This window comes from Nipponia nippon, unplaced genomic scaffold (assembly GCF_047370975.1).
Source record: "Nipponia nippon isolate SJK-2023a ecotype South Korea unplaced genomic scaffold, ASM4737097v1 scaffold_19, whole genome shotgun sequence".
NCBI lineage: Eukaryota > Metazoa > Chordata > Aves > Pelecaniformes > Threskiornithidae > Nipponia > Nipponia nippon.
In genome coordinates this window covers 5,128,111-5,142,673 of record NW_028262335.1, presented here as the reverse complement: position 1 = coordinate 5,142,673, position 14,563 = coordinate 5,128,111, and the positions used below count along the sequence as shown (strand labels likewise).

At 42.5% G+C, this 14,563-nt stretch overlaps 1 protein-coding gene across 6 annotated transcripts in view; it reads right to left on the bottom strand.

The window, feature by feature from the left end:
* The window catches only part of RERE (arginine-glutamic acid dipeptide repeats), a 257,908-nt gene that overhangs the window by 194,768 nt on the left and 48,577 nt on the right, over nucleotides 1-14,563 (bottom strand). For 4 of the 6 annotated variants that reach the window (XM_087755173.1, XM_087755175.1, XM_087755177.1 and 1 more), the window contains exon 1: nucleotides 12,252-12,399. The exons of 1 other annotated variant lie outside the window; for it this stretch is intronic. The gene's annotated coding sequence lies outside the window, so the exon portion shown is untranslated. Of the gene's footprint in view, nucleotides 1-12,251; nucleotides 12,401-14,563 lie in introns of those variants that run through there. One more of the 6 variants, XM_087755176.1, reaches the window with a different exon arrangement.

Here is a 14,563-nt window from a genome sequence, read left to right as displayed (position 1 = left end):
AAATAGCAAGGAAAATTAGAAGATATAGGTTATTTTAACACACAGGGTAATGAAGTGGAACAGATTAACAAACAAAAAACCCACTGCCCATAGTCATTTTTAGATTATTCGTTGTAAGTTAGGAAACCAGTAACATTTGCTCCAGCACCAGCAAGTAACTTGTACCACAACTCTCCTAGTACAACTGAACCAGTTACAGTCATCAAAGCACGATACACCCCAGCAAACCACAGCACTCCTGCTCAGCTGCTACAGCTACCGCCATCTGCACCACTGGAAAGTTCTTAGCAAGTTCATGTAGGCAAACAGAGACTGTATTTAGACCGTGTTAAACAGCCCAGGGAACTCACCTACACGCTGTTCTTGCCACTTTCCATACTACACATGAATATCAGATCTCTCATTTGCTCAATGGCATCCAATATGACTTCTCACTGTACAAGTTTCCACAGGTTTTTTCCTTTAAGTCTGGTTCACTTTTCTGGAAATCACAGAGCTTTCTTTTTTAAAATAAATAAATAAATGTACACAGTATCAAAGATAACAGAAAAAATCACCTTCTTTGTATCCATGTTACTGCTCCTGGGCAGCAACCAACTGAATTCCTCATTAGATTTGAAGCACTGTTTTTGAAAAAAGGGCCAGTTCGCAGGTCTCGCACATTAGGTTTTTCAACACTATAAATTATGTTTCGAACAGCAGTCTCTCCCTGCTACAGGAACGACTGCATCAGTAATCTGCTGGCCACTGCTAATGAACCCATTTGAAAGGGACTTCATAACTGGCTGAGTCTTTCATGAGAAACGGAAGAAAACATTAAGAAATGCTGCAAGTGATTAGTCTGCTTCTAATCTAAACCAAGAGGAAGTATTTTAACGCTGCATGAAATAACTTCTGACTTTCGTTACGCTTCAGACATTAATATAATTTCTACTTCCAGTACTCTCAGTAGATACTCTTAACTATTGTATGACTAAAGTAATGGAATCTCATGCGATGGAATGAGGCAATATAGTTGTATTCACATATTTAGGTCTGATCTTGTAAGCTGCTGAGAATGATGTTGCAAAATTAGACCATAAGCCATTAAGCATAGAATAACCAATCAAACAATTAAGCCCCACATGAAATGTGGTGGCCTCATTCCCATTACAATACCACCACATCTCATCATCTGGCACCAACAGCAATCGGGAGATGGCAGAGGTACTGTGGCAAACGTTTGATTTTGTGGCCTTGTGCCTTGCCCTCCTTAAATCCAGGACTACTCATCCTTTGTGTACCGAATGACACGTTCTCACAAAAATAACAGACCTGAAACATTTAAAGAGGAGAATGAGCACATGAAATAAAAAAGGAAAATACCCTTAGCTTTCATAATTACATGCTAACATCCCATGACATGCAAATTAAGACCACACAAGCCACATATCATACCGAAAACACCTCCAAAATGGAGGTTATTTTTCCTAAATGAAGCAGCATGAAATTCCTATCTCTATTTTCAAGGTAAAGTTTTAAGGTTAGACACCAGTAACAGCTCTGAAACACCACTGAAAGATTACTAAAACTGATTGCAGTCTATAGTGGACAAGACACTAGGCTAAGCAGAGCACCATGAGCTGGGCACAGCAGTGTTTAATCAATCTGTGACCAAGGCATGTTAAGACTTTCTTTATTCCCACAGTAACGTAAACTAGGATTACCATATTTTGCTTGCTCTTTCAAATAAAAACCTGAGGTGATCCATTTGCAACCAAAGACAGCAAACTAAATTACACTATTTATTATAAATACAATGCAATAAAGTTTTACTTGTGAAAGCATACCTTTGAAGATTCTTGTCTATGAAGTTTCCATCATTTACTGCACATGAGCATTCAACAAGTAAACAAGGAGTTTAGAAGAATGTCATGTCAAAGTTTTTTCCTGAAACACTAACCTAATCAGGAGCTGACTTAAGAGCTACTTCCAAAATACTACAGAAGAAAATTCACCAAGTGCCAGTTACTGAAGCAACTGGGACCTAATTAAATCTATCCAGCATTTCAGGGATTAGCCTGTTTTCTCCTAAAGTCCTGTATCCTCTCCCATGAGATAACACATACAGCCACGATGAGATTTATTACTTGCTGACTAGTTCTTAACATATGCTGAATTATGATCTGGCCTGTGAATCAGAATGAACTTTGGTATAAGTGACATTTCAAAACAATTATGTAACTTTTTTATTCAGAATGTGAAATAAACTTTTATGTCTAGCATCAAATGGCACTGATAGGGCCAAGAGAAAATAAGATAAACTCCTACAGAAGGACATTTATCAAGCTCTCAGCCCAAGAGCAAAGTGAAAACCTTTTCATGATTTTTCACTAGTGCTGGGCATATTATTTCTTTGTCCATTACTTCTTAGATGGGTATAACAACTTCACTCACACTGCACAGAGTTTAAAAAAACTCCCACAAAGTAATAACCTTTTTGAAGAGGGAGGGGGAAAAAAAGCCAAAAAACCTATAACTTCCCCCCTGCAAACAAAGCAAAAAAACCACAGCAAGAGTTCTGAGAAAAAAATCCCTATTTAATTCCAGACAAAAAAAAAAAGCCAACCCCCAAAAAAAAAACCCCACGCAACCACTGTTTTCCTCACTTAAGACCTATGCTGCAAAACAAAAATAAATTGAAGTCACATGCACAATTTAGGCTGTAAGAGGCAGGAAAAATGTCAAGCATGTCCTAAAGATAATCACAGGGGAAGTTTCTATTACTCATCATCTATCCACATACTTATCTATAGGACTCAGTCACTTCTTTATCTGCTTAAGAAGAATAGTTAATATACTTTAGAACTTCCATGGAAGCAAACTCAAAACCAGCTTAAGCTACTGGTGCATTTCAAATGTTCACACTGAATTAAAAAGTCAATTTTGGAAGAAACCACCACCAGTGTTTATGAAGCCCATCTGGTCTGGTTGGAGTTTCCTTAAACTCTGAAATATCCAGAACAGCAATGCAAAAACACACTGCAGAAACTCATGCTTAGTTTAACATTTTCAGTGGGTATTTCAGCTGCGCCAGCTGTCTTTAGGAACCTTAATAAAGATGTAGGAACACAGAAAAGGTAGCCTTCTGTGTGGTGCACTCTTGTACTGGTTTTGCACGGCAAGGTTTTGGTAGCGGGGGGGCTACAGGGGTGGCTTCTGTGAGAAGCTGCCAGAAGCTTCCCCCATGTCCGATAGAGCCAATGCCAGCCAGCTCCAAGACGGACCCCACTGTTGGCCAAGGCCAAGGCCAAGGCCGAGCCCATCAGCAATGGTGGTAGCGCCTCTAGGATAACATACTTAAGAAGGGGGGAAAAAAACCCTGCACACCAGCACTTGCAGATGGAGAGGAGTGAGAGTATGAGAGAGGAACAGCTCTGCAGACACCAAGGGCAGTGAAGAAGGAGAAGGTGCTCCAGGTGCCGGAGCAGAGATTGCCCTGCAGCCTGTGGTGAAGACCATGGTGGAGCAGATATCTACCTGCAGCCTGCGGAGGACCCCACGCCGGAGCAGGGGGATGCCCAAAGGAGGCTGTGACCCCGTGGGAAGCCCACGCTGGAGCAGGCTCCTGGCAGGACCTGTGGACCCATGGAGAGAGGAGCCCATGCTGGAGCAGGTTTGCTGGCAGGACTTGTGACCCCACAGGGGACCCACGCTGGAGCAGTCTGTTCCTGAAGGATTGCACCTCGTGGAAGGGACCCACGCTGGAGCAGTTCGTGAAGACCTGCAGCCCATGAGAAGGACTCACGATGGAGCAGTTCGTGGAGGACTGTCTCCCATGGGAGGGACCCCACGCTGGAGCAGGGGAAGAGTGTGAGGAGCCCTCCCCCTGAGGAGGAAGGAGCTGCAGAGACAGAGACAATCTGTGATAAAGTGACTGCAACCCCCATTCCCCATCCCCCTGCACCACCAGTGGGGAGGAAGAGAAATCAGGAGTGAAGTTGAGCCTGGGAAAAAGGGAGGGGTAGGGGGAAGGTGTTTTTAAGATTTAGTTTTATTTCTCATTATCCTACTCTGATTGGATTGGTAACAAATTAAACTCATTTCCCCAAGTCGAGTCTGTTTTGCCCGTGACAGTAATTGGCAAGTGACCTCTCCCTGTCCTTATCTCAACCCACAAGCCTTTTGTTATATTTTCTCTCCCCTGTCCAGCTGAGGAGGGGAGTGGTAGAGCAGCTTTGGTGGGCATCTGGTGTCCAGCCAGGGTCAACCCACCTCAACTCTTTAGCTTGCAGCAGAATAACTGAAGTATTATTCTGAGGGAGTCTGGTAGGGATTTGATTTTTCAACCATGACAAAGCCCATGATAGAAACCTAACATACCAGTTTAGCTTAAAGTCATGGCATTTTACTAGTGCCGGAGAGTCTGTTCATGCTATTTCAATAAAGCTCATGCAGATTTGGATGTGCAGAGATGCTGTCATACCTGTGTTATGCTAAGCTTCCACTTCTGCCATGCCAGAGGGCTTTGCACTGAAATCCAGCCGAGATGCTCATGCCACCACCGCAGGGCCAAGATGAACACGGCAGCCAGCAACCCCCAGCTGAGCTCAAGGAACCAAACAGCCGAGGCTGGGCGCCTCTTAGAGCGCTCTCCTGAGACCCACATCAACTTTACACTACATGTCATAGCACGGGTTTCAGAGCAGAGAATGACCTCAGGATTTTATTAACCTGACATACAATGCTTATAATTTATCTCCAGCAACAATTCTATATTCGAAATGAGCCGAGAGATGTGTACTGAGCAAAGGTTTTGCTGTCAGAAATTTTGTAGTGCTCCTGAAATCCTAAACCACTGCTGAACTCCCACATGAATGTAACAGAACAAGACAGTTATATTTACCTTTGGCATCTCAGATACCACACTACGTCCTCAGAAGAAAAGCGCTCAGCCAAAAGCATGGATTCAACAAAACTTTATGCCAAAATATAACTTTATTCAGCAGCATTTGTTAAAAAAAAGTCAAACTCTGAAGTTCAGCGTGTAAATTCCAATTTACGTTACTGACTCCATGCTTTAAAAAGCCACAAGAATTGCTTTTACCAACTACATGGAGTTTGCACATCTTTCTAGGGCAAACTTCAGACAATTAGTCCCTCACATCCTGACTCTGACTCTCAAGAACCAGCAGACAAAAGCGACGGGATACAGGAGGTTACCACTGGCACCTGTCCGTCCTCATTACCAGCCTGCTGCAAGAAACCCCAAAGTGGTACCTGCTATCAGGGCATGCTGCCAAATTCCAGTAAATCAGCAGCTGCCTCACAAGCAGCTAAGCCATCCCTTCCAGTAAGGAGGGGACTTCTAAGGGAAGCACAGGTAAAACAATCCCAAGGTTTTCACATTAACAATATTTTAGTCACAAATTGTATCACTCAAGGCCACAGATCTCATATGTGCACAAAGTCAAGTTAGGCTAAAACTTATTTTTGATTTTTTTTTTTTTTTTAATCTTAAAAATTCACATCGATACTCCCCATGTACTGGAGCATTTGATCACGTGCTACTTGAGTTAGAAATAGAGCATCATGGCTGTTTCTTTCCAAACACCACCTTTTCTTATGTCAGGGCTGCGGGGAAATACCCTACCAACAGATGAAGTTGCAACAGCCCTGCTCAGTTGCAACTACTCTGTCCATTCATGAAAGAATTCTTTCAGTTTAGACCAGAACATGCTTCAAATTCCCTTAGCAATAGTGGCATGTACTGTTGTGAAGAGAACAGACCCGAGGTGAAATATTATCAAGAACTGAAAAACCTCACAGAAAACCTATACAAACAGATGGCATAATTTGTTTTTTTAAATGCTACTTAGCATTTACAGCTGGAAGTGGCAAATATCTAACATGCTTTGAATATGCAAATTATAAGATCAACACAAAAGAGGACAATGCAATCTCTTTTAAAGACAGGCAGTCATAATGTTGAAACAGACTGCAACCAATTTTCATACACTATTCATAATTACTTTATTACACTGTGAAAGGGTAATCTGTTTCCAAATGATCTAATAACCTTGGGTTGCTCTTAACTCTTTTATACCAGTCTTAACTATAAGCACAGGCTAGGTCTCCAACTTTAAGCCAATTACAATAGTCTAATACTAAACACGAAGGTTAGATGCGCTCTTCCTCACATACTCGCATACAAACCAGCATACAAGATTACCTAAGAGCATTCAATTAATAAGCAGGAGCTACTATATTTAAAAAAAAAAAATCCACTCCCAGCTCTAATCTCAAAGGAATAGCTTTATTATCAGGAAACGGAAATTTGATTTTTGGCTCCTTTGTTAGATTTCAATAGGAAATGGAGCAAATACAGTGTGTTTTGACTGCTTGGAAGAGTAAAACGTACATGGATCTGTTACTATGTCAAACTTTAAAAAAAAAATCCCCAACCTTAAGTGCTTGAATTGTATTGACTCTTATATTATGGCTCAGTCATTTTCACATTGTCTTGTAATTTAACTACCTGCTGAGGCCACTTTCAGTCATCAGTCACTGACTAAATCCAAGAAACTTCGCAACATGATGTAAATACAAATAACTAAGTTCCCAGGTCCAACTTGTGCTTGGGTTAAAACACCTACTACTGTCGGCTGGGTTTCTACAGGTTTCCAAGCAATACAGAAGGGGGACCCGCTGGCAAGAACAGAAAGGCTGGGAGCTTCCCACAGTCAGAGGAAGGAACATATTGGTCCTGTTCTAGGTAAATATGTTGATTTAGTAGACTGATTAACAGGCTGAAACCTCCCCAGTAAAGAACAAACCTAAAGGGACACCATTTTTAAGTTTTAGAACTTTTTACTGCCATCATTTCACTAGCTAGATGAACAAGAACAGAGATTACAGAACTGTGAATTAAAACATCCAACGTAATGGCTAAACTCTCTGCACTTTCTCCAGTTCCTAACAACAACGATCAAAACAGAGGCCCTGATCTTCTAAGACAAGATTAACACACAAAATCGGACAATAATGTTCAAACTACTAAATGCTTTTAATTTAAATATCTAAACAGAATAAAAGTTATCAGACTCCAGATGCTGCTGAAACACTTATTGCCTATTAACAAAAATTCAGCTTTATTTCAAAAACAAGTCATTTTGATCTCTACAAACAAGCAAATTCGCAAAAGAAAACACTGTCAAAACCAAAGCATTTTTTTTTATGGCTAGTTTCAAGAAGGTTCAAATCAGCATGTAAGACAAAATTTATTACGTGCACAAAATTGGTGTTACAGAAGCAGCGATGTATCTATACCAAGACTGGCTGGTTTTAATAAAAGGTTTACCTATCATACTGCTTTTCACAGTCAGGGCATTAATAAAAAAAGACAGACTGGGAAATCTGCAAGTATCTAATTTTAGGAGCCTATACTAATAGATTCCAGATTTGTTATTTCACACTGTATTCTCATCTTATATGAAAATGAAAATTATATCCATTTTCAGAGAAACCTAATCAAAGCAAGTTCACTTCCAAAATTTGCCATTACTTCCCAAGAGAAGGTGTACAGCTATGTTGTTAATGCTAAATTTACAGCCACCATTTCTTCTGTGCCTTTGCTAACATTAGAAAAAACCTGAATTTCAAGCCCACTATTATGTAAAAAAACCCATGTGGTTATAAGAAAATCTAACGCATCACAATCAAATACTATTTATTGCAGTAGTAAAGCGTTTATGCAATCACCAAGACCTTTTCTTGGCAAAACTTGACAAAAAAGTTTCCTAAAGAAGGCCAGCTTGTTTTAATCATTTACATTTTTCAACACTATTTGTTCTCACTTTGTATCCAAAGGTCAGAACTCAAACCACTACCCCAGGCAAACTTTGGAATAAATATTATTTTTGCCCATTCTTCTGGAAAGAATTTCACCTCTGTTAAGAAAGCTGAAGTATAGAAAACAGATTTCCCTCTGATCCATTTAAAGATGGTTCACAATATTTTTCATAAACAGAAAGCTAGACTACAGGAAGTTTTTCACAGGTCCTATCCTTTATTACTTAAATCAGACTATAACATGATAGGCTTTTGCTTTCTTTAGTAACAGAAATTTGTTCTGTGAGAAAACACCAACATGAGAAACAGTTAAACAAAGCGCAAAGCTGAACGAGGTCCAGTTGACATGACAGTTTGAACTTGCCAACTAAGATTCCAGTTTCCCTGACACAGCCCTTCTTCCCTAGAACGCCCCTTTGAAAGCATCTTATTTTATACATATTAGAAAATATTTGCACATTAATCTACATGTTATTGACTAGTACGTTACTCCAAGATAAGGCCTGCCCATCTTAGTGGGGAATCTTCGTTACATTTAATGCTTATCTCCATACTACACGCAGCTCAGTGATGCATTAGATGAGAAAACTGGAAGAGCCTCCCCTCACAGACCAAAGCCACTTTTGCTGCCCCTTGGGCAGATCTACTTCTGAAGCAGTGTTCAGTGTTCTGCAAAGATGAAAAACTTTGTTTAAAGATTCACGCAACTGACTATCAATATTAGAGATTCACATCAGAGTATCAGGTAGCTTTCTGTTCTAGGACTACAGCAATCAAGATACCATTTCTCTTATTTACCCTTAAAATGCAAAATAGAGCTACTCAGTGTCATTGACTGATCCGAGTCTTACACTTTAAATACACAAGGTTCAAAACAAAAGAAATATTTTAAAGCAAGAGGTAGACATCTTGGCAAAGACATTGCAGCTCACAAAAATTAAGCTAACATGCAGGCTTGCCGACTGACCCAATCTCATCTGTAAGCAACCACTTTACTAAAGCAGTCAAAGCTACGCTGTAGCCTTTATAGAGACAAAAGTGCTGAGCATTTGCATCAAACACCACAGGCTATATGCAATTTCTGCTTCCTAATGCCTAGAAAACACTGCTAGTTCTATCCAGTTTTCTGAATCTCTTGGCTACGGAGCCAAGTAAGCCAAGTCCCCAACAACTATCACACCCCTAAGAAAGAACTCTAAGGCACACTTGCAACATAGCTCCTGAATTGCTTTTGTTTTCTGCCCGGTGCATTCAGCTCAAGTAGAATTAGAATTTGTTTAACTAAACATGTCTGGCTGAGAACAGTGGCGGTTCAAAACCAAGTTTCACTCGTGGTTTAGACACCCCTTGCTTTGGGGACAAGGGTAACAACAGCCACCAGAAGGATAAGGCCAACAGCTGGGGACCATAACAGCTCCCGTCATCACCTTCTAATCCATTCATCTGCCAGAGCCTAGGCTCATGCTGCAAAGAAATATCCTTAATTTCAAAAATCACTTGGCCAAAACAGCATTTCATGATAGTCTCAACACATGGTATCTATTTCTACACTCTGCCTTCATAATTGTTTTTTACTGGTAACTGGATCTCAGGTAAAATATGTTAGCAGTATATATTAACAAGTTACAGAAACACTGGTTTTCAGTGGTTTACAAACTGCTTTTACTCCTAGTTCAGCATACACAGTATCTGCACAACCTCTCTACATCACTTGAAAAAGACCCAGAACAAGGAAAGATTAACATATGCACACTGACCCAACATTCAGAGCTAGCTCTATAAAGCTGTACGTTCATTAAAGAATACAATGCCTCTCTGCAAGAGGCAATCTTCCTGACGATCTACAGCACCCCATCACCAAGATGAAGTAGATAATTATTGGAAGGATGGCTTTTTCTGCCTATAAACCTCAACCCTATCAAATGCTACCAAGTGGTTAATTTAGGTCCTCCGTATGGGATTTTTGGACTATGAGCTAGATATCAAGCTGTACTTGCAGTTGATTCTGAAGTAACTGAGTTTGTGGAGATCTGAATATTTTTCACCTGCTGAAGTTTGGTCCATTAAATCAAAATTTCAGCAGTATGAAGATTATCTCAGGTGCCAAAAAAATGGCATTGTTTCTACACTTTAAAAGTGGTTTGGTTTTTTTCCAGATAAAAAGCAGTCACCCTTTAAGTGCTTTACCTACACACAGGTCAATCACTATAGCAGGAACTCATTCACAGCACACCAGGAGGGAGGGAAAAAAAAAAAAGCAGCACTGACCCTGTAAAATTAGGAAGTTCGGGGTTCCTTCTGGCTACTCTTAAGCAAAACAATAAGTAGCATAAACCCCCTCAACCCAAAACACCAAGGAGGTTTAGGATTAGTTAATGATAAATAGCTTATTTTCTTTCCCACACAAAAATCAAACCAAAGCTCTCACAGATGAGCTATTAACCACTCACATCAGGAGACAAAAGCCCCATCCTGTCACCATTACGTAAATAAAGTAAGCAAAAGAGGGGCTGAGAGACACACCAAGAGATTCTCTACAACCTGTAGTAAAACTGCAGACAGCCGATGCATTCTGACAGAACAGCTGTATATATCATTATGTTAATTAAAATTAAAGTCTCATCTACTTAGCATACAAGCAATTCACTGAACCTTAGTGACAAAAGGAAGGAACCATTTCCTCAAAAGAGGCATAATCACACACAACTTCAGCAAGTTGCCTGCTTATACTGAAGGCCACAGCATAAAGGAGATAGAAAACATTTAAGAAACAGTCACGGCTATTTTAAGTAAAACAAAGCACTATCAACTATAAAACACACACAAAGGAAGTGGTGGGATAGATTACGTCAGCCCTCGCCTCAATTCATAAATCCTAACCGCAAGACAAATTCTTAACTGCCTCTCTCTGGAAAGATGTTTAAAGTGAATACATGCAGTTTATGTCTTAAAATACGCCATTGACCAGCACTCGCTGATGCATCACTTTCAAACAGCCGGGGGGGGGGGGGGGGGGGGAATGGTGTAATCCTGGTCAATCCCATCCTGCAGCCAGATCAAATCACATTTCAAGAAGTGCCTGCCAAGCACCCGGCCTGCCAGAGCACAATAAGCACTCCAGTGCTCTGGACTCAAAACCACCTTTCACGGGTCCCAGAGATCTTTATAAAATAGTTTAAACACTACTAAACTACAGGGCTGGAAAAACAAATAAAAGGTTTAAAACGCTGCTTCTACACACTCCTCAGCTTGCTGTTAAGCATCTAAAACGCTTGTCTTGTGATATGCACTAGGCATAAATATTCAAAAATGTGATTGCCTGTAAGAACAGAAACTGACAAAAATGCAGAGTTGGTTGCACGTCTGGAACTAATTGCCTGCAAGATTAACGGCTTTACATTGGAATAGTCGCCGTCTGCAGGGTTTTAAATCCAGTTTACTTTAAACTGAGTTCCCAGAAGAAACATATTGGTGGAGCATCTGAAACTACACTTCACTAAATTTCTATTCTCAACTTTCTTCTACTTCATGCCTAACATTCATGTTAAGTTTAAAAAAAAAATACAAAAAACCACCCACACAAATTAAGTCGCCTCTCAACTGCCATTTTCATTCCCATACAACTGAAGCAGCCCCATATGGCTGTAAGGAGGCCATCCAGCCACACAATGCCCCATGCAGCGCAAAGCCACATGTACTCAGGAGGAGCTTAAAACCAATCGCAAAACAAAGCAGAGCTGGTTTCTTCCTCAGGAAACGAAGTGGCCAAGCAGGTCTCCTGTCGCTATCTTAAAACACGATTAAACATCGCTAAAAAAAGTTACACCACACACCGTACCAATTAGTACTTCAAAGGCATTCCATTCTATCAAGTGCAGTAAAAAAGTACTTTCTTTCAGGATAAGGGAAATGCAATCCTTATCTCATTTGCTTAAAAAAAAACCCCAGAATTAAACACAGCACTCCGTTTAGCTTAACTTTATATTTAGAACACAGAGGTAAAGCATTTGTTATGGAAAGAAAACCCTGCAGTTTTAAAGCATTCTGAACTTCTTAGGCCAATAAAAACTATTGCCTCACCGACCAAGTCGATCCAACTTTTTCCGAAAAAAAATTGGAGCGGCCGAAAGGGGAAAAGAGAATTAAGTGAAGCTGCTTCTCCATCCAGGTGTTTTCTGTGCTATCCCTGCCTAAGTAACAATCGGTCAACTTTAAGAGCAACCTGAACAATTTTCCTCTTGGAAATACAACGTGTACGCACAGGCACCGAAGTTACCCGATCAATCTGGCCCGGAGCCCCGCTCCACCGACCCTCATCTGTCATTTTACAGAGAGGTCCCCCCTCTGCGACCCTGCCGCTCCGGGGCCTCCGCCACCTCCAAGGCGAAGGGCCTGCCCCCGGCACCGAGGGGTGCACTCACCCGCCAGCCTCGGGCTTAGGCGCTGCAGCTCTCGGAGGTGCCGGGCAAACACAACTCGCCTGCGATCCCAGCGGCTCCTTCAGCCTGACCCCAGCAAACCCCTGTTTGTCCTCCGGAGCGGGGAGAGCGGGGGGCGGCCGCGGCGCCAAGACGAGGAGGGCGCAGGGGAGGGCAGAGGAAACGGGGGCGACGCGAAGGCGCAGTTGGTGAACAAAAGGAGGCCCCTCCGCCTCGCCGCCGAGCAGCTGGGCCGGGGCGCGGAGCAGGCGGCGGAGCGAGCGGCGTCGCCCGGGCCCGCCGCCCCCCCCCCCCCCCCCCAGCCGCCCCCTCAGCGGCGCGGCCGCGGGCCCCGCCACACGCCGCGGCCGCCGGCCCCCGCCCGGCAGCGGGAGGCGGCGCGGGGGAAAACCCGGCGCGGAAGCCGCCCGCCGCCCGGCCCCCGCCGCTCCCCGCGCCCCGCCGCGCCCCGCCCGGCTCTCACGCACCGGCCCGGCTTCCCCGGTCCGCCCGGCGGGGCGCAGGCAGGCAGACGGAGCCACACGCTCCTTCCCCCGGCGGCGGCCCGCCTCTGCCTCCTCCCCGCTCAGCCGAGCCGGAACCCGGGAGCCCCGTGATTGATGGCAGCTCTTTAATAGCGTGGTCAGCTAGAAAATGCATCTGCAAGCAAGATACTAAGGAGGCAAAGCGTCCCCGGGAGTGATCGGCGGCTCACATCCCAGAGCTGCAGCCAGGAATATTAATGCTACCAGCCCTCCTCGCCTCTACAAACGCTGATCAAAACACACAGGGGGTGGGGAAAATGCAGATAAAATAGAGGGGTGGAGGGAATACATCCACACGCAGCATTCATTCCTAAGATGGATAAGAAAGAGATGCCCGTCCGGTGTCACATTAAAAGACGCTTCTACGCAAGGATTTTGTTGCAGTGTATTCAATTAGTGAGCCATTTTGTTTAAAACCCTTTCTACGACGTCTTCCCTCCCCCCCTTCGAAACAGAAATTCATCTGCTCAGCAAAACATGTTCCTTTTAATTGTACTTAATTGGCAATTTTAAAAAATAATGAATATTTATCTCTTGCCATGTGTCTTCATGCAAACCTGTAACTTGTCTGAATCTCACAATGTCTTGTGCTGCTCACCACCACAACCGTGACCTTTCAGCTGCTAGTCCCAACTTAATTTTAGAGCAAAGCTTTGCTATTTCCCTTGCAGAATAACATGCAAAACAAGTCATCTATGTAACCCATTACCCGAGGGCAACGTACACTTTTTCCCTGCCAAGCAAATCCATTTCCTAGCCACGCAGCAGTATTTTACCTATAAGTAAGGGAGCACACCTTCTGGTTTTACCAAGCCAGGTTAAAAATAAAAATTAAAAAATAATAATAATAATAAGGTTCACAGACCCAGTTAATTAGAGCAACACCCTCGAGTACTGTCTGCCAGCTTATTCTTTCCAGATGCTGTTAATTATTTGTAGTTGTGTATTTTCCCTCTATTTACCCATAGATATTTCTACCATGTTTTGTACGGCAGCACTGGAGTCCTTCAGGAGACAAAGGTCCAACTTCAAAATTTATTCTGTACTTTCTAGAAATAGCCACCTAAAACCACTAACACAGCTGAAGCAGCTGATTAATTCTAATGCCCTTGCCACACTGCAAGATTGCTATGATCAATACAAATTGAGGATGGTGTGCAGCACAAGCTTCACTCCCGCAACGTTCATTGTACAACAGCTTCTGAACTGGAGCCTATCTGCGAAAGAACTGGTTCAAAATAAGCTTTGTAACCGAGTAGCCGTGTGATAGCTCCAAACCTGCCAGAGCTGAAATTCAATCCTGAAGTCAATACAAAGCAACTGCATTGCATTTATCCTCGCTTCAATTTTCTAGTCAAATGTGGCCTGACACCTGGCAAATCTTAGAAAGGAACTTACTGCTCCAGCGTGTATTTAAATGAGTGTTTACTTCTAATGACTTCCAAAAGAGCTTTCCAGCAGTAAGTTCATTCAGGCCAAGTTCCATTTACTTGAAAAAATACCCTGTTTGATGGTATTTGTTAAAAAACACTTTATCCCTTTAGGACAGATGACCCAGCCAGCTTGGACCACAAATCCTAGAAGTCAGTATATATTGGAAAAATGCAATCAAATTTAAAAAGAAAAGGCATATCTGTAGAATTTTTTGTATCCCATTAGGATGAAAGTTGTTCAAACAGTGCAGAGTACAGCATCCAGCAGTTTGAACACAGCAACAGAACTGGAGAGCACTCTTGAATCTCAGACACCGTCTTGCAAATCCAAGGCAAA